Source organism: Oenanthe melanoleuca, chromosome 5 (genome assembly GCF_029582105.1).
Source record: "Oenanthe melanoleuca isolate GR-GAL-2019-014 chromosome 5, OMel1.0, whole genome shotgun sequence".
Taxonomy (NCBI): Eukaryota; Metazoa; Chordata; class Aves; order Passeriformes; family Muscicapidae; genus Oenanthe; species Oenanthe melanoleuca.
Window position 1 is genome coordinate 9,632,323 of NC_079339.1, and position 18,680 is coordinate 9,651,002.

Below are 18,680 nucleotides of genomic sequence, written 5' to 3' on the forward strand. Positions count from 1 at the left end.
TCGACAAGTCTTTGTTCTCGAGCCATCACAGAGGTGTCTGCCGCCAACCTGATTTAAAACCTGATTTAAAAGGCTGATCCCGAGAGGCAAGTCAGCCTCCCGGGATTTCCAAATTGGAGATACTGGGAGATAGGGTGTTATGGGTCCATGACTTTATGATGTCCCTCTGGAGGGGCCTGGTGCTCCAGTGAAGGAGGGAGGCCGAGGACATACACTAGGTTCCACACCTGGGAGCCATGCCAGGAACCACCACCATACCACAGGGTGATTCCCTCCTGCCAAACCATTCCATGATTCTCCAGTTGCCTCTGGCCCACCCCCACCAGCACCAGCTGTCAGGTGGGACAGCAGGGAAGGTGTAATAAGCTCTGCTGTGGTTTTCTTCCCTGCCCAGAGGAAAAGTTGCTGCCTCTGCAGAGCAGTTAAGAGATTTGCTGTGGGGCACAGCAGCTCACAGTAGCTCTGTCTTCATTGTGAATGTGGAGCTGGATAGGAAGCAGTGCCTTAAAACACCATCCTGTCAACTCCCTGTTTGCACCCCAGGAAAGTCAGCCCAGCCCAGCAGTTCTGAAATATCCCAGTGATTCATTTCAGGGAGCAGAAATCTTCTGTACAAAACCTTCCACCAGGCCCCAGCACAGCTGACATTCCCACTGCATTTTCCTTGTGTTGGACAGATATCCCCTCTCCCGCCAGGTACGGCATGCATTCCCTAAATGCTGCTTTTCCAGGGCTGGCCGTGTTCTCACAATAAATCCCCTGGGCTCCTGGCGAGGAGGATGATGGGGCACTGGGTGGGAGTGTCACACTGAGTATCGGTTCGTACTCCCCCGCAGCAGGAGAGGTTGGTCCTGGTCAAACCCGAGCTGCCGAAATCCCGCCTGTCAGGCAGGGAGCTCCTCTCCCGCTGCCCGCCCGGCTCACCCGGCCGCATTCCTCCCGCAGGAACTCACCGGGGCGGCTCCTCCGTGCGGCGCCTGGACCCGGGCCAGGCCCTGCACTGGGCATCAGCCCCTCAAAGAGACCCACGGCAGCGGGGAACTCAGCAAATGTCAGGCTAAGTAAGGAGTTTGAGCTTCTCCCAGCCCCCTGTCCTGAGGGGGAAGCTTTTCCTTGTTTCTTTCCCTAGTGTCACAGTTACAGCTGTTTCCTCCCAGGGGTCTCGCTTCACATGTTGACAGGGGTTGGACACGCAGCGTGGGCATGGCGGGGAGGCCTGCAGACATGTGCACTTCCATAAAACACTCCCAAAAGTCTCAGTTTTAGGAGAGGAGCGGCTAACCAGAAGGATCCTAGGCTGCCATGGTCACATCGGAATGACCCAGCTGATATTTTCCCCACCAAGGACACCTTCCATTATCCTAGGTTGTTCCAAGCCCTGTCTAACCTGGCCTTTAACAATTCCACGGATGGGACAGCCACAGCTTCTCTGTGCCGGAGCCTCAGCATCGCCACAGAGAAGAACTTGTTCCCAATATCCCATCTAAACCTACAGTCTTTCATGGAAGAGATGGGGCAAAAAGAGGGGCTTTATGGCAACCCCAAGGTTGCACAATGCCACAGAGGGGGTACCCCAAAGGGAACTCTGCTCCGCACCCCTGATTGCTTTGGGGAATGTGAGAGAAAGGACGCTTTGCCTGCTCCCTCCATCTCCCAACACCTTTCCTTGCCGCAGACGTCGGGACAGAGGGCAGGCAGGGGCGATGCTGGAGGAAAACAAGCCGCGAGCCAGCGCTGAGGAGAGCCCTGGGCTGCACAAAAGGTGCCTTGTTCCCCCCATGAGGCAGTCGGGCAGCATGTCCCCTCCCTCACCGGCGATGGAAAACTGAGATCCGAGTACTCCTTCACCTCCCCTCGCTACCTTCAACCTTCCTATTGGGTACAAAATGTTCTCGGGAGCAAGAAACCCGAAGTTTAACACGTCCCTCCTGGGCTCTTGGTCGCCTTGCCTGGGGAGTGGGCGAAGGCTGCAGCAGCTCCCGGCGCTTCCGGGGCCACCGGCTCCTGGTTATACAGTAACCTGTTGCTCCGGGTCCCAGCTCCACCTCTCGCTGCCTCCACATCCCTCCCCTCCTCTCTCCGCTGCCAAGGAACCTCTGTCACCTGCTCTCAGACACCCGGGGCGAGCGGCACCGGGAGGAAAGGGCAGCGGGGAGCCACGGCACCGGGACCCCCAGGCCGGGGTGCCGGGTGGGCTCTGCCTCCCCTCTCCTTCAGCTCTCGGGGCATCGGGCTGTGCAGGGAGGACAGGGAGCTTGACTGCTGGAGAATGACAGCAGGATTTAACTAGGAAGGCACGGAAAACGGGGAGAGAACTCACGGGAGCTGAGCTATCTGCAGGAAACGAGAGAGGCTTCTCAGCACCGGTGAGTCCCCTCTTTGCAAATCCTAAAACTTCATCCCCCTCCCCAACTTCTGTCCACTTCAAAAGTCTGTCTGATTCTGCTGGGGAGGGAGCATGGCTGGAGAGGGGCTGTAGCTAGGAGAACTATCAGTATAGTTTTCTGTTGTTTTAGCTAAAACAAGATGAAAAAACTTACTTTTCCCAGCATTGTGTTATCTGAGTTTGTTTCGTGTCCTGGTGATTCCCCACCGGGTGAGATCCAGTAGGTGGCAGTTTCTTGGCAGCAAAATGTCCATTTGGCACAGAACGAGGCATTTTTTCTGCTCCTAATGAAGTCTGGAGACGCAGTTTTGAGCAGCTGTTTGTTTGCAAACCTCGGGATTTCCTCTTTTGGGGACATGGGCAGAATTTCTGGCCGTTCCCTGCCGGGCCCCTCAAAGAGCTGCTGCTCTTGGTGGGCGAGCTCTCCCCTACCCCTCATCCTGGCAGGATTCGCTACCCGATTTCAGCACGGAGGGAAGCTCGGAGCTACCCTGCTCCCTCGCCTGACAGCTCTGCCTCCTGATGAGATTTCATCTACGTTAACGAGTCACAGCATTCCCGTCCCCTTTCTCTTATTTTCCTGGAAAAAGCCGATGCAAACTCCACTGAGGACAAGGCTCAGGGACAAATGATGTGACCGACATTATTTTAAAATACTGGAAATAACTGTGACACAGCACAAAAGTAAAATCCAGTGATTGCTTTGCTGTAATTAGGGCAACAGGGAGTTAACGCTTGTGTTGCTGGACTGCTCCAAAAGCAGGGATCGGATCCATCGGTAGTTGCTCATCCAGGAGTGCCAGAACTTGGCTGGGATGTGCCCCAAAAAGGGACTTTTTCTGAGGTAAAGAAGTGACAGCAAGTGGCTCAGCCCTCAGTTGATACAGCAGGGACCCACCAGCAGGGTTTCGCCTGCGGATGCCGCAGGCAACAGCACATTCCTGGCTCTGTTTTGCTCTGTGATTGAGTTTTCAGTTGATTAAGAAGGAAAATTAGTCCTTCACATATAGAAAGGGCAGGCAGCAGTGTTGAATCAAGGAGCCCTTTAAAATAGGACTGGGAAGAGGGATTTGGGATCCACTGTGGGAAGGTGTCTGTGAGAGGCAAAAGGTGTTGGTTGGCCATATTCAAAACCAAGGCTTGAACTGGTGTTAGGGACAGCACTACAGCTCAGTTCTACTGTGCTCAGGCCTGCATTGTTCCTGCTGCTGGTTTCCACAGCTGAAGCCTTGGGAAGGAACTGGTATTCTTCCAACTGTATCTCAGCTCTTCAGGTGGTCTAGAGCAGGATCTACTCCACTGTACTCAGAAGGGCAGGGTGGGTTTGTCATATAATCACAGAGCTTAGAGGAACTGGGGATGTTTTTGGGCACCCGAGGAAAAGTTTAGCACCAGCATTGTTGAACTGGCTGTTGGTGAAGCCCCGGGAAGGGAGCAGCTGTGAGTGACCCTGGAGCACAGCTGTGACGTGGGGGCCATGGAGCAGTTTGCCAAGACAAGCTTTGAGTCCTTGGCTTCCTGCCCCTCTGCCATCACCCCCGATGTCAGGTTGGGCACAGACACCATGAGAGAGGAGGGCAGCCTGGATCCTTCTCAGCACCAGGAGGAAACATCATCTGAGCCACAGGATAGGTATCACAGGGGCAGACAGAATGTGCCTTCAGTGCCCACCTTTGCTGACTGCAAATCACTCCCCATCAGTCAGAGTGACAAAGCCCAGCCCTGAGACAGAAATAGCCCTGCAGATTATTGCTCCTGGGTCTCCATCTGCCCAACTCCCATGGATGGTGTGATGGGTCGAGGGTAGGACTAGATGATCTCAAAGGTCTCTTCCAACTATGATGATTCTGTGAGGGACATTGCAGAGCAGATGCTCTCTGTGGTAATGTCACAGCAGCCACCATTGTGTCAGGCTGTGACAAATTGTCATGGCTGGCTGCCTGGATTCATCCAAGGGCATGAAGAGACAGGGAAGGGTTGTACAGGAGGAATCCCAGCTCAACCAAGCTGTAGGTCCTGAGAGGAGACCCTGCTGGGCCATGGCTGCAGGACCAAACCTGCCACAGGTTTGTTGGCATCTGCCCCTGGATGAGATGGCTTGGAATGTGCTGGAAAACAAAATGCTTTTCATAGGGTCAAGAGATTGTTCTATAAAAGAAAGATTCAGAAGAGACACTAATGCAGTGTAGGACTTGGGAGGTTTCAGTCCTTGTGGCAAAAAAGAAAGGAGTGAAACAGGGAGAACAAATGCGTTGGCTTGTGTGGGCTTGAGAAACATCCATATGAAATAAGTCCTGAGTGCGTGGGGGACTCTTGGAGTATTATTCCCAGAGGGCTGGATCAAGGATGCTGCTTTGGAGCACTTTCCGTCACACTCTTGGCTTTCTCCCTTTCATGCCGTGGTCTCTCCGAAGTGCTGGGTCAGGGCAGGTTTGTGGTTTTGAAGAAGACTCAAAACCACCATTTTTGTCCTTGAACGGGGCTGATCAGGGCTCGTGACTCCTTTCCACAAGTGCAGTCAGCAACGCTGCCCTTCCCTCCAGGGTGAACAGGAATGCACGGCCTTTAGCCTGCGACTTTGGTGTCATTGGCAATAAAACAATCACTCTTGGAAAATACTCAAGCCTAGTCTGGTGACCCCCAAGCAGAAGTGCCAGGTAAAGTCCACAGACTTCCTGGAGCAACAGGGATGACCTCCTGCACTCTGCTCCCATGGAGGGCCAGCAGATCCAGCAGCACTTGGCTCTGCCAGCATGGCCTCCTGAACCACCTGTTTGACCAAGGTGCAGCAGGTGCCCAGAAAAATACCCACCTTCTTGCCCAGGAGGTATTAATGTTTCCCACTCCAAAGGAGAAGGGTGGTACTCTAGAAACCCTCCCTGCTCATCTGACTGCATTGTAGGAGAGTCCTTGCACCATCAGAAATGGTGCCAGACACTGTACAACACCTGAGAGACGCAGGAGACAAGATCCAAGGAGGCCCAGGAGCACAGTTTGGCTCTGGATCTCCATCTGCCTACAAGACCATAGTCAGGAATGCAGCAGAGCAGAAGGATTTTCATGGAGTGGGGAGGCTGTGAACAGCATCTCTGTCTGCTTGCAGTGGGTTTGAAATATCAAGCTCAGGGAAAAATATGCTGTCACCCATCCCTAAAATATTTAGGTGTTAAGAGGGAAAGGAAGGGGATCCAGGGAGAACTGCTCCCAGGACATGGCTGCCTCTGCACATAGTTGAGGGTTTGTCTTTTCCCAAGGCAGAGAGAGTTTTCCTTTCTCCTGGGCTGGTGACAGTACCGCCTCCAAAATTAAAATGCACGATGCCAGGGGGGTAGCCAAAAAAATCCTGTCCTTTTACTTCCTGGTAATCCAGATAAATTAGGAAGAATTGCAATTAAAGAAGGGAGGGAAGGGTGTGTAGCTGAGCTGGACCGGTTTGGAGATATTTCCCATTCACCTGAACTGCAATTCCCCAGGAGAGCCCAGCCCTTGTTCCCATTCCCCAAGTGCTCCCAAGGGCGTTACTGCAACGTGCTCACTGCCACTGAGGATCTGCTGAGGAACAGAACAAAAGCTTCCAACCCCCAGTAAGAAGTGGGGAGTCACAGGCTCTGCCTGCTCAGCTGCTCTGGGACAGGGACTGAAGTGCCCAGACAAGCTGCTGGAGCCCTGATTTGGTTAGAAGCACCAAGAGAGGCCTGGAGGTGCCTGTTCCTGCAGGCACAGTGGGATCAGGGGACCCTCACAAGGCAAGGGGCTGATGGCAGAGGCTGGGCTGCTCCAGCCCATCTGGCATGGAACTAGACCCTGCCTGGGATGCTTCATGCCCTTACATCCATCCCTGCCTTAAGAGGAGGGTCCAAATCAACCCCTCTCACCAGCATTTCTCACAAAGATTCTCCTTGTCCTGCTGAGGTGGACAAACACATCTCACATGTCAGGGCCAGAGGCACATTCCTCCATCCAGTCCACACTTGGGGTTTCACCTGTCGAGGCATTAGCCCACCTATTCACCTTTCCTGTCCCACTCCCTGGACACTGCCACAAATTCTAGCAGCAATTTCAGCTGGAATGGAGGAGCTGAGCACCCCTGGGGCAATGGGATAGGATTTTGCAACAGCCTTGGCTGTCGTGATGGTCAGGTGTGGCACAAATGAGCCCTCACGGCTCATGGGCCTCCAACCCAGCCTTGCCCCAGGTGAAGGCAGAACTTTCCATGGCTAGTGGAACCGGAACACTCCACATTTGTGGGCTGAGGTCTTTCAGCACTGCCTTGGAATGGGACAGCAAATTCTTTCCTATTTTTGGTTTCTGGTTGGGGCATTGACCCTCAAAAGGTTTAATAATTTAAATTTAAGTTTAGTCCTTCCTGCTTCCTTTATTCTTTTTTTCTTTTCTCTGTCTTATCAGTCTCAACCTGTCCAGATTTATATCCTACAAAGGTAAAGTGCAGCCCATCCAAATGGCAATAAACCAAAGTTCACCAAACCACAGTTGATTCAGAAAGTGAAATAGTGCTGCTGGTGGGATGGCGATTAAGATCAGGCTGAGTCAACACCACCCTCCCCCAGACTGTTTACACCTAACTTCCCTGTTGCTCAAGGTGGACAGAAGTGGGAATCATCTGGGAGCAGAGAATCTCTTCATGCCTTACAAGTGTTGGCTGCTGGAAGTAGAGCTGACTCCTAAAATCGTGGGTGGCTCCAGATTCCCTCACCAGCAAATGCAAAGTGAATTCCAAGCCTCACCCACCTCACTGCTGTGGACATGCCAGCGGCTTGTCCTCATCTGTCACTCATTCCTCATTGCCACCATCAGGACTTTCTTGGGTCAATCCTTGTCCCGCCACTGCTGCCAGACAGAACTGTGACTTGTGGACACAAACTCTTCCAAGTCCTCTGAACTCCTCCATGCCCTCTTCACAAGGGCGTGGAGTGACAGGACGAGGAGGAATGGCCTTAAGCTGAAGGAGGGATTTACATTAAATACTGGGAAGAAATTCTTCCCTGTGAGGGTGCTAAGGCCCTGGCATGGGTTGCTCAGAGAAGCTGTGGCTGTCCCATCCTCGGAAGTGTTCAAAGCCAGGCTGGACAGGGCTTGGAGCAACCTGGGATAGTGGAAGGGAGGGACAGGGCATGGTCCATGTCCATGACAGGGAAATGGAACTTTTTTCCAACTTAAATTATTCAATTTATGACATTATGATAAGTCAGGTTTGAGGCTTTCAGTGGTGAATCTATGGAGGCAAAGCAGTGACTTAGCTGTCAGTGCTGAGATAAACACAGAGGTGTCCATTTGCCTGAGCCTGAGCCAATCCTTTCATCAGTAAACTCACTTCATAAAAACACTAGTGAGAGGAGAAGAGAGAAAGGTAATTGCACCCACGATATCCCTTAATAAATCATAGGCTGGAGCCTACTCTCATTCCTGACTCTGCTGCCTTTTAATTATAGCTGTGTTCAGCTGAGGAGACAGAGGAGGAGAGCTGGGCTCTATGCAGAAGGGAGAACTAATTAAAACATCTTTTCTCTGGGAAGATATTAATGTCTTCCTCTGGGGCAGAAGCAAATGGCCTTGTCTGTGGCCATTCCCGCGGGTTAACCTATAACTCTGACTTTCACACAGCCAGGCAGTTTGTCCTGTTTTTGGTACCTGGTGCTCTCAGCATTGCTTCTGGGCTGAGATATGGGACTTTCAAAAGTCCTTGAAAAAGGAAGAGGAATAACATGTACCCAGGCCTGTGCCTGTGCCTGCCTGTGCAGGTGTGGAAGTAAGGTTATGTAGTAGGGATGTCTCCTCTGTCCAGGTACAGACCACAAAAGGGTTTTTCACACTATCCCGTGATATGTTACACAGGCAGATTTCTGACATGGAGAGAATATCCCAGACTGCACCCAAACAAATCCTCTGATTAGAGTTATATGGACTTTAACCGGCATGATCCACTTCCCTATGAGAAGAGAGTCCACAACCTCAGGCTGATAGGGGAAGGAGTCTTGTACCATCAGGCAGCTGCACACCAGCATCTCTGCCTGATCTCCTAATGGGTTTGGGACCTGGTCATGCAGGCAGGCATTCCTGATTCACTTCTTTTTCCAGCTTAGGAGAACAGAAACCCTTCCAAACTGCGGGAGGGGAGTGGTACATCTGAGCCATGGAAATGACAGTTTGACCCACTGAAGTCAAAGGGCTGATTCTATGATTCTGTCTATTTATTCTATGTTTCCATGATTCCCAAAGAGAGTAAGTCAGGAATGCCAGGTAAGTCCAGCTGCCCCTGGAGAGTTTCCATAGCAGGGAATCCAACTGGTGAAGGAAGGCTCTAATCCAGCATCCAGGTATATTAACTCTGACCTGGCATTCAAGCCAGAGTCAAAACACAAGGAAAATATTGGGTTGGATTCCCCCATGCCTTTTTTTTTTTTTTTTTTTTTTTTTTTTTTCAGAATAAGATGCAGGGCAGGAGCTTAAAAAAGTAACATGAAAGGCTCTCAGGGATAACTTCAAGACTGTCAGGTTTGCTGTGAGTTGCTGCTGCTGCTTGGAATCTGATAAAGTTTCATTAGCTTAAAAAAAGTCAGAAAAGCTGTGCCTCTGTCCGAGGAGCTGCTGCATGGAGCGAGGCAGGAGCAGGTTCAACAGGATAAATTGAGAGCAAATGTACCAGAGCTGTGCTCATTGCTGGTCTCTGCCAGAACCAGCAGGGAACACCCAAGGTGTGGTATGGGCCATTGGCTGCCGAGCAATCTCTTGACAAGAAAGCACCTCTTGCCACTACTGTCTGCTCTGAGCTTAAAAACAAACCAGGACCAGCCTCTGTGTCTGTGACATCAGCCCTGATATTTCCAGTGCTCTTCAGCTTGGGAGAGGGACACTGAGGTGCTGCTCTTGAGATCTGTGATGCAGCCCGTGGCATGGAGACAGGGAATGAGGGAACAGCTGCTTCCTGCTGACAGAGCTGGAGGGGATCCCATGAAACCAGCTGGTGAGTGCAGCAGGAACAAAAGGAGGTGGCTGAGAACACCGTGCAGAGCCAAGCATGGAGCATCCTGCCACAGGCCATTCAGGATGTCCAAAGTTTACACAGCTTGGCCAAACGCAGTTGGAGAAATTCAGGGATGGAAAAAGGTACCAGGAGCTCTTCATTCCCATTGCTGGAAGCTGGGAAAACTTGCAGAGAGACTTCCTGTATTCCTGTCCTGTTCCTGGCTTCTCCTCCAGGTATCCATGAGTGCTGCAGCTGTGTGTGCCCCCAGCCTGCCACCAAGCAGAACTGAGGGCAGGTGATGGAAAAGGTGATGGCCAGCCCACATCCAGGCAGCTGTCCCTGGCTCCTCTGAGCCAAGGGAAGGATGGAAGGGAGGAGAGGAGCTCTGGCCTCAGTGAGTGCTCAGTGGAAGAAAATGTACAGGTTTAGTCACAGCCCAGGAAGGGAGGCTTGAAACCAGCCAAGCAGCCAAAGCCCTACCACAGCCACGTGCAAACTAGACCAGACAGGTCCCAGAACATCTGCTCCACACCTGGCACGAGCCTGGAGACAGTCCTGCTCCCTGATCCCTTCTCCCTGCCTGCCAACACCTGGTGAGCAAACAGTCAGAGGTGAGAAGGACGATGTGAAGCAGGAGGAAGTTGCGGGGGAGATCTGGGCTGCCACCATCCTCAGCAGTCCCTGGTATTTTCCCAGAGCTGCCTCCAACATGATCTGCCCTTGCCAGGTGCCTGTGGCTGCATGGGTGCTGCTCACAGAGGCCGTGCTCCACTCCAGCACCGTGTAGGTGATGGGCACACAGGTCCTTCTCTTGGAATCCTGTACTGACAGCTCAAGCTAAAGGAGCACTTGGGTAGCTCATGACACCTCTCAGCATCCATGAGCTCAGCTGTAGGCCCCCAGGGCAGGATTCAGGAGCACCTGGCTGGGGAGCACCAGGAACAGCCCTCTGTCCTTCTCAGACCACAGGTATTCCTGTGCTCTCAGAGCCGCCTGCCCCTCCCTTCAGAACGACCTTCCCAGAATATACCAGGTTCTCCAGTGTGCATGTTTAGGCACAACTCTGCTTCTGACAACCTTTCTTTGCTCCAGAGGGGATCCATAAACCTGTGGCTCATTTAAGGATCAGACTAATGACAGTCAGGCCAGCAAGGAAAGTTCAGTGGTTTTAAATCCCAGGGCATGGTAAGCACCACCTGGCTCCTCTTTGGCTGCAGGAGCATCCACATGGCCTGTGTTGGTCCCACTGCATGCTAACAGCCCTGATCTTTCCACACACACCTTGCCCACCTGGCATATAAGGGCTTTCTTGCTCCTTTCACCCTCTCCTCTGAGGATTACAGGGTTATCCAGGCCAGAAGGCACCTCAGGAGGTCTCCAGTCCAATCTCAAGCAGAGTCAGCTCTGAAATCAGAACAGGCTGCACAGTTCACACCTGCTGTTCTTGAAAATCTCCAAGAATGAGACAGTTCAACCTTCCTGGGCAAACCTGCTCCACAGTGCCGTGGTTCCCACAGCAGAAGCCCTGTCCTTCATGTGCCCTGCACAGCTTTAGCTTTTTGGGACTGGAAATCACCACGCCAAAGACCCTGTGGGCACACAGGAGTGGTCAGGGAAGCCTTTCCTCTTTATGGCACTGCACAGCCCTGGAATCAGTCTGGTTCCTCCTAGCCCAGTGCAGACTCCCATCCCAGCCTCTGCATGGACCAATTGTGCTTTTTCCTCCTCGCCCTTGCAAGAGATTAATTTTTTTTTTTGGTGGCAAGATTGTTAAAACATTTCTGCACTGCAAGATTAGAAGCTGCTATTTGAATTATTTTGATAAACCCAGCCTCACACATCCTTCTATTCTATTCAAAACAAAGGGCAAAGGGAATGGGGTTTATTTTGGTTTTGGAATGATCTCTCCTGTGACTGTTTTGGTTACTGGCTAACTGGATGTTCAGGCTGAAAAATCCTTCTGTGGTCTCATCCACAGCTTCACTGAAAGCCCAAACATTGGAAATCAACCCAGTGATTTCCGGTGACTGTACAGTTTGTCTTCTGACCCCAGAAACAGAGCAGGGCATCCTTCATGGGTGTGAGTATTTTGAAGCAGAACATGTTTGTACTGTCAATGAATATTATGGATACTATAGGGACTCTGTGAAAATCCAAAAATCTCGGCATTTTGCATGTAAAACAAATCAATAATGGACAGCAAAAGTCCCTTTGCATGAACTCTTATTTCTGCCTTTCAGCGGTGAATGGGATGGGATAAATCCCCATTTTCCATTTAAGATTTTTACCTACCATGATAATATATATGAAAATACCAACTACAGAAGGAATTAGACTACTGCTAAAAAAGCTCAAGTGACGTTTTCAGACCAAAAGCTGACCTGAGCCCCACCATGTCCCCAGGAGCCCCCACTGAGCTGGTTAAACTGGTGACAGGCTGTTTTCCTGCAGTGAAACTCAGAGCTGATTTCCCATGTGCCAAGTTTTAGCTCAAATGAATTGTTACAAACAGCCAAAAATACCCGGACAGGATATGAGTAGGAAGCATAAAATAGGATGGGAAGAGATAGCAATGAATGTTGTCACGATTAGCTTAAAAAGGCTGGAAAAGCCTTAAATATCAAATGGGTCTTTTAAGAGATGATTCTTCTCCCTTAAATCTTCTGCCCCACCTTCCCAGCAAAAAGCCCAGGATGAGTTTTACAGCAGGAAATTAAAATTACTGATGCTTCCCAAGCTTCTATTGCTATGGGCAGAGATTTGGAACAGAAGCAGAGTGGAATAGCTCCTCACTGGTATTGGCAGAGGGAAAGGAAAAAGATGGGATGCTGTGATCTTCCTACATAGGCAGGGAAGGATTTTTAGTTCAGATTGACCAATTACTTCATGCAGATTTACCAATCCTCATCCCCAGAGACTTTGAGCTGACATTGCTGGAGAAAAACTGAATCTAAACATGGCCTCAAAGTGGATCTCAGCCTAATAACAGCTTTTCTCTGATAGTGAAAAAGCTCTTGGCACACAAACTGCCCTGCTACATGCCTGAATTTCTGCCAGGGAAGTGAATCAGCATTTCAGGGAGTGACCAAAAATGCCCTTCCTTTAGGAGGAGGTGGTGGAAAGGGCCCTTGGATCTCAGCAGCTCTGCCTTGCTCATGAACCAGTCAGCATGGGGGAGTGCACTGACAAATGAGGGTTTGTCATCTCGAGAGGATGAGGAACCAGCCACACCCCCACCTTTGCTTTTCAGTCCATTTGGGATGGCAGTGGCCAGGCAAGGATAGTCAGGTGGATCATGCTCTGCCTGGGGCTAAAGGTTGGGAATTACTGCTGAAAATGAATCTGCATGCCAAATACATCTGTTAGGCTTTACAGCTGTCCTGTTAGTGGTAAGGAAGCAGGAATGCTGGGGCTGGCTCGTAGGGATTGCACAGTATTGCATATGAGAAGGGTAACCTGTACTTACACATTACAGCAATCATTTAATGGAAAATTAAGACACTTGAGTGATTAGCTCAAACAGCAAGGCCAACCTGTCCCCCAGCTATATGGCCACACCTAGTGAGAAATGATTGATCCCCACCAGAAAAACCAGGACCACCCAGGGGATATCAGCATGGTCCCTGTTGGACCAGGAAGCTTTGAAGCTTCTGGAAGAAACAGTTTTGTTGTGGGTGCTTTGCATAAACAGAGCACCACCTTCCAGCATGGATGTGACAGTCCTGAGCTTTGTTCCTGGAAAACCCTCCATGACAAACACCACTCCGCTGTGCTTCTTTCCATCAGAGCTGTGACATTACTCCAGGAAGCAGAAGGGACACAATGGGAACCCTCACAACTCCATCCCAGCTTTAGCCCATCCTCACACATTCTGGGATGGTTTGGGTTGGAAGGGACCTTAAAACCCATCCAGTTCCACCCCCTGCCATGGGCAGGGACACCTTCCCTTAGACCAGGTTGCTCCAAGCCCCATCTGACCTGGCCTTGGACACTTCCAGGGATGAGCAGTCTGCAACCCCCACAAGTGCCAGCCTTTCACCAAGTCTCCCAGCTGTTCCACAGATGCCTTTGAGCTTGGAAAAGCCATCAGAGAATTATTCCAGCTCTACAGGAGCTGCACATGAGGAACAGCTCTGAGAGCTGGTGCCTGCAGCCGGGGACACGAGCACACAGGCGGTTTCAGGATTTTGGTGTTTTGCCTGAACACAGAGGCTGTTCAATGCCCTCCTCCAGGCTGGGCTCAGCCGTTATCCATCCTGCTCTGGAATATGACACGCACAGGCAGAGTCACTCCCTATTTTTACTGGCCTGATCCCTGAGTCCTGATTTTTGCACAGAACAAAGAAAAAGCTTCCCTTACATCAACAGTGTGAAATCCTTCCCATGTCTAAAAATCACAGTTTTAAACCCCTTGCTGCTGGTGAACCAGTGCCCAGAGTATAGCACTGGGCTGGGAAAAGGGGAGGAACCCCCAAAATGCAGGATGCAGGGCAGAGAAACCTTCAGCATGATAACCACCAATGCTTTCTTCAGCAAACTTTTTGGATACCAGGCATGCTACACCCACAGGCCCTGGCAGCACTGGAGCCATCCAGCCTTTCTCTTGCATCCTGTCCAGACAGTGCCACAGCCAGCTCCAGCCTCCCACAGCTCCTTGGCTCCCACCTCCCAGGAGATGGGTGGTGCTAGGGACAGGATTAGCTCACAGAAGGTGTGGGCACAAAACAAAAACAGGACAGAGGGGAAAAAGCTACAAAATTCCTCACAAAACTCCTCTCTTCCCAGGAAGCTGAGGAAACACGTCATGCTGGTTTTTCTTCCTGGGGAGTACAAGTGACTCACATGACACTTTCTCCCAGTCAGGTAGTTTTGAACAGGGGTCTTTTAATTTAAACCGTTTAATGAGGTTTTATGTAAGGAATGCTCATTCATCTCCCTCCATCTTTCCAAAAGCATCCATTATTATTTAATGTGGTGTTTCTGGGCCTGGCTCTCTAGCTTTCTAAACTGCAGCCCAAGCATGGATAAATGCCGACCTTGGAACCCCTGGCAAGACACACAGCAAGCCCAAACCTGCTCCCTGCTTCCTTTCCTCCCAGCTCTCACAGAATTCCTCCAACAGAGAGGAAAGGTGTAAATCCAAGAGCTGTGACTTGGGACTCTGCAAATAAGTCTTTCTGAGGGGTAGTGGAACCAGCTTCCAATTTTTTCCCAAGATCTTGGAGACTGTGGCTATTTGTGCATTTTCCCTGGGTATTTATAGAGCAGGGCGCTGTCCAGACTTGCTTTTGGTTGTAGTTCTAGGAGGAAGGTTTTACTTTCTGGCAGGAATATAAAAGCTCTTCATTTTTGGTTCAGACCTTTCCTTTCCCACTCCAGCCTGTGGACTTCAGACTGGGAGCTAAAGTCTGTTTGTGGATCACCACGGACACATTCTCTCTGTAGGTCCCATCAGGAATCTGTAGTGCCAGTTTGTGTTTCTGAGCTCCCAAGGCTCCATTTCAGCTTCTTGGAGACCAGCAGGAAATCCAGATGGGATTTAAAGGGGGGTCAGGGTCTGCCAAAGCTGGTACAAGGATGGCTGTGGGTCTGAGATGCCTCAGTCCGAATGAGCTGCTGCCACTTCTGCCGTGCAGGCTGAAGAGCACTTGGTTCCTCTCTGCCCAGACCTGTTGGGCTGGGTTATATTTATCCAGGTGCTTGTCTTCTGGAGAATCTCCACAATGTGAACAATTTGATGTGCAGAGCAGGGAGTGTTTCCTTCAGACACCTGGCGGGTTGTACCTGGGGACTGCCTCTTCTGGAATGTGGTACATGCCACACACACCCTGGAGCTCCACACACACACACTCCCCCCCCACTTCCATGGGCTTATGTCTTTTCAAAGGGATCCATGATCCCGAGTGGCCCTGTCACTTGAAAGCTAACTTGAAAGGGTGGAAGAAGGAAAAAACCAGAGGGCTTGCCACTCTCGAAATCATGGGTTGCTGTAAAGGCATCTCAAATAATGCAGATAACAATGGGAACTCCCACAGCCACCAGGCTCTCCAGGCAGTGTCATCTGCATGTGCCCCCCTTTCCAAAGCAGGAGTCCCCACCATTAAAACAGCGGTGAAGTTCTGGCGTAGTCCTGCTGAACAATCAAGGCCTGATTTTGCAAAAACAGGGGTTTGAAATTTTGGATGGGGCAAGATCCTGGCATGCTTCTCCAAGGAGAAACAACAACCTGTTCCTCTGTTCGGCTGTCAGCCTCTCTGCTCTGGATTTGCATTTCCTGATGCTTTCTGACTAACTGAAAGATTATTTTTATTTATGAGTGCATGTTCCTGGTAGACACCCTGAGTTTCATCTGGTGAGCCCTGAAGCCATCCTTACAGGCAGGTTCAGAAAAACAACTCAAAGCAGGAGAAGAGTGGTTCCAGGAGGCTGGACCAGCAGACCCGTATGAAGTTCTCAAGTCAACCACAGGCTCTTGGAGTCCCACTCACAATAACTTTGAGAGATCTAAACCAGTTTGTGTGAATTTAGGACTCTTAGTGTCTCATGAGGAGCCTTGAGCACACATATTCCAGTGCCTTACTAATGCTCAAAAGCTGTTTTGTTAGTGGATTGATGTGGGATTGTGGCCTTCCCTACCTGCCAGCTCCTTCCATACCATCAGAGAGGGTGGGATGGATTGTTGAAACTGGTGGGATACTCCCAGGGGCTAGGGGAGCTGTCTGGAGCAGGAGCAATGCAGGACACACACACCACGGTGCCTGTGCTCCCTTTGCTTTCCTGTGAGTCCAAGCAGCCCAAGCTTTTCAGCACAGCCCATTAAACAGCTTTCTCCAGCGTGACATTCCTGTTGGAAAACACTCAGCAGCCCTAACAGACGGCGCTTTGTGGCCCTGTGAAGTCTAAGAGATAACATCGTGTGGTGGCCAGCTCATGTTTCTCCCTGACGCTTTATGTTACTCCCAAGGCTGCTGCCGATCCAGCATTTCTGCCTGGCCCATCCCCCTGGCACAGGATACATGCACAGACAGCAAGTTACATTGGACCTCTCACCCGGGGCAGGATCCCAGGGAGTGTTTCCATCCCAATGATCTTACCAGTGCCCCAGCCCCATCACCTCTTGGTGCAGACTCCCTTCAGCACAGCTGATGGGAAATTTGGAAGTCCTGTTGCCCTAGGCAGGTTTTGGTGGGATGACTGATGGAAACACAGAACAAGGTTTGTTAGAACTAGATTAGAACATGCTTGGAAAAACTTGCTATTACTCCCAGGTCATTTAGCTTAAGGTTTTTGGGAGTTTTGCCACATTTTTCTACTGTTACAGCAAAAAAATGTTCTGTTTTGAACAGCATAAATCTTTGCTGTTACAATCATATCCTAATATTCTCTGATACCAATAAACTCAGTTTCAGTCTTAAAGGTCTTAGACCTATGAAAAGAAAAACACATAAACATCAGATGCTGCTGTTATTAATGGTGATGATAATAATAATAGCCCTGAAAACCCCACTAGTATTTCACATTTGCACATTGTCCATTCTTTACCCAAACCCAGAATTGGACATGTCCTTTCCATGCCCTATAAGCAAGTCTGACCACAGCAGATAAGGGACAGCTATACCTAATAAAAATAAAGTACAACAATAGCAGAGATCAGCCCAGAGAGGAGAAAAAGATATTACTCTTTCCCTTCACAAAGCGCTTCTCCACCCTTGGAGAAGAGGGATCAATGTCACAGCTCCCTCTTCAAAGAGACTCAGAGAAAGCCAAAACAATGCATGGCCAGCTTCCATTTGCTATAAAAGTCCAGAAATGTGGTGCAGACAATGCCAGGCTCCTGTCATGGCTCCGTGTGTCTTCGGGAGGATATTTGACCTCCAAGGATAAGACTGGCCGGAAAGTCAGGGGGTGGGATTTCCTGTGCTTTAAAGTACAACATGTCTTCACCCACCTTGATGGCCTTCAGCACTGATTTGTGCTGGCCTGCCTAAGTCCCTCTGGGACCTCCTGGCCCAGATCAAGGTGCCAGGCTTTAGTCATGCAGTTTAGCTTCCCTGTAGTTGCTCCAGCAGCAGCAGACTGAATTTGATCCTGGCTTAGCTCCTGGAGTCCATATCTCATTCCACACCATGCTCATGTGCAAGGCTCAGCTGTCTTGCTTGGTGACCCATGCAGACACTGCCCCACACCAGCAGACAGATGGGTGATGATCTTGGAACTGGCTTTGATTAGGCTGAGTCAAAGATGACACCTGCACAGCCACACATTGCATGGTGGCACTTGTGTCTCGCCTCCCTTCTTACACTCCTCCCGCTGGGGAAGGAGGAGGCAGCAGCCACACCTGCTGGGAGATAAGGGGAGATCAGAACCCTCTAATCAGAGCAGGGAGAAAGAAGACAACATCTGACTGAGGCTGGAGACTATGGGAGCTCTTAAAGATGCTCCCAAAGGGAGAGAGAACCTAGGAAAGGCCAGCCCACAGCTTCATCTCTCATCTTTGGTTCTGTCCACATATCAGGTGGCTCTTAGCCCTCCTGCACCTTTCACAAGCCCAGTTACCTCTTGATTTAGCAGATTCATTAGAAAGTCTCCAATCCCTTAGGAACATGCCCTTCCCCCTTGCAGGCTTCCAGTTCAGATTCAATTAATAGCAGGCAATTAACGCTGAATTAAAAGCTTTGGCACGAGGCTCCATCCTGGTTTCACTTGGCCTGCACCACACCACGCCCTCACTGTGACCAACACAAGGCCGAGCACAGCCACGTCCTGAACTCAGTGGGGAGAGCTGAGCAAAGGGCAAATAGAAAAATAGCAGGAATAAACAAAGAAAAGGGAGCCTGGCATGATAAGGACCTGCTGATTTGGCAGGTGTATGCACTGCTTCCAGTGTCATGGCCTCTTTGGGACATGGACACCCTGGAAGAGAGGACAGTCTTCCATGTTAGCTTATCATCTGGGGAGCCCAGCTGATCCCATCAGTATTTTATTAACCACCATGAGACGAAGAATTCAGGGCTGGTCCTGCTTCACCCAAAAGCCAGTCTCCTCTGCCACTGCCATGGAGTCTGTACCTCTGGCAGCCACCTTGAGTTACACTAGATGGGCTCCTCACAGAGCAGATCCCAGAGGTTTATTTTTTGGACACAGCTTAGGAAGGAGAAATAAAAACCAGGGTGACCTTAGCTGGATCCCTGGTTCCGCCTGGTGCTTCACAGCTGGGGCTGGGTCCTGGTCTGAGCTCCATGGGCTAAACTTGGTGACACATTTCTGCTGGAGTAACCTGGATTTCAGTACATTAGGACATGGCCCTGG

General features: G+C 50.6%; 2 protein-coding genes across 3 annotated transcripts in view; one reads left to right on the forward strand and one right to left on the reverse strand.

Moving 5' to 3' along the window:
- Positions 1–2,653, reverse strand: part of DEAF1 (DEAF1 transcription factor) — a 30,274-nt gene extending 27,621 nt beyond the window's left edge. The window contains exon 1 of the mRNA XM_056494005.1: positions 2,541–2,653. The gene's annotated coding sequence lies outside the window, so the exon portion shown is untranslated. The remainder of the gene's footprint in view (positions 1–2,540) is intronic.
- Positions 1,948–18,680, forward strand: part of EPS8L2 (EPS8 like 2) — a 48,748-nt gene continuing 32,015 nt past the window's right edge. Inside the window, exon 1 of one of the 2 annotated variants that reach the window (XM_056493994.1) lies at positions 1,948–2,366. The gene's annotated coding sequence lies outside the window, so the exon portion shown is untranslated. Of the gene's footprint in view, positions 2,367–3,975; positions 3,988–18,680 lie in introns of those variants that run through there. The other variant, XM_056493995.1, reaches the window with a different exon arrangement.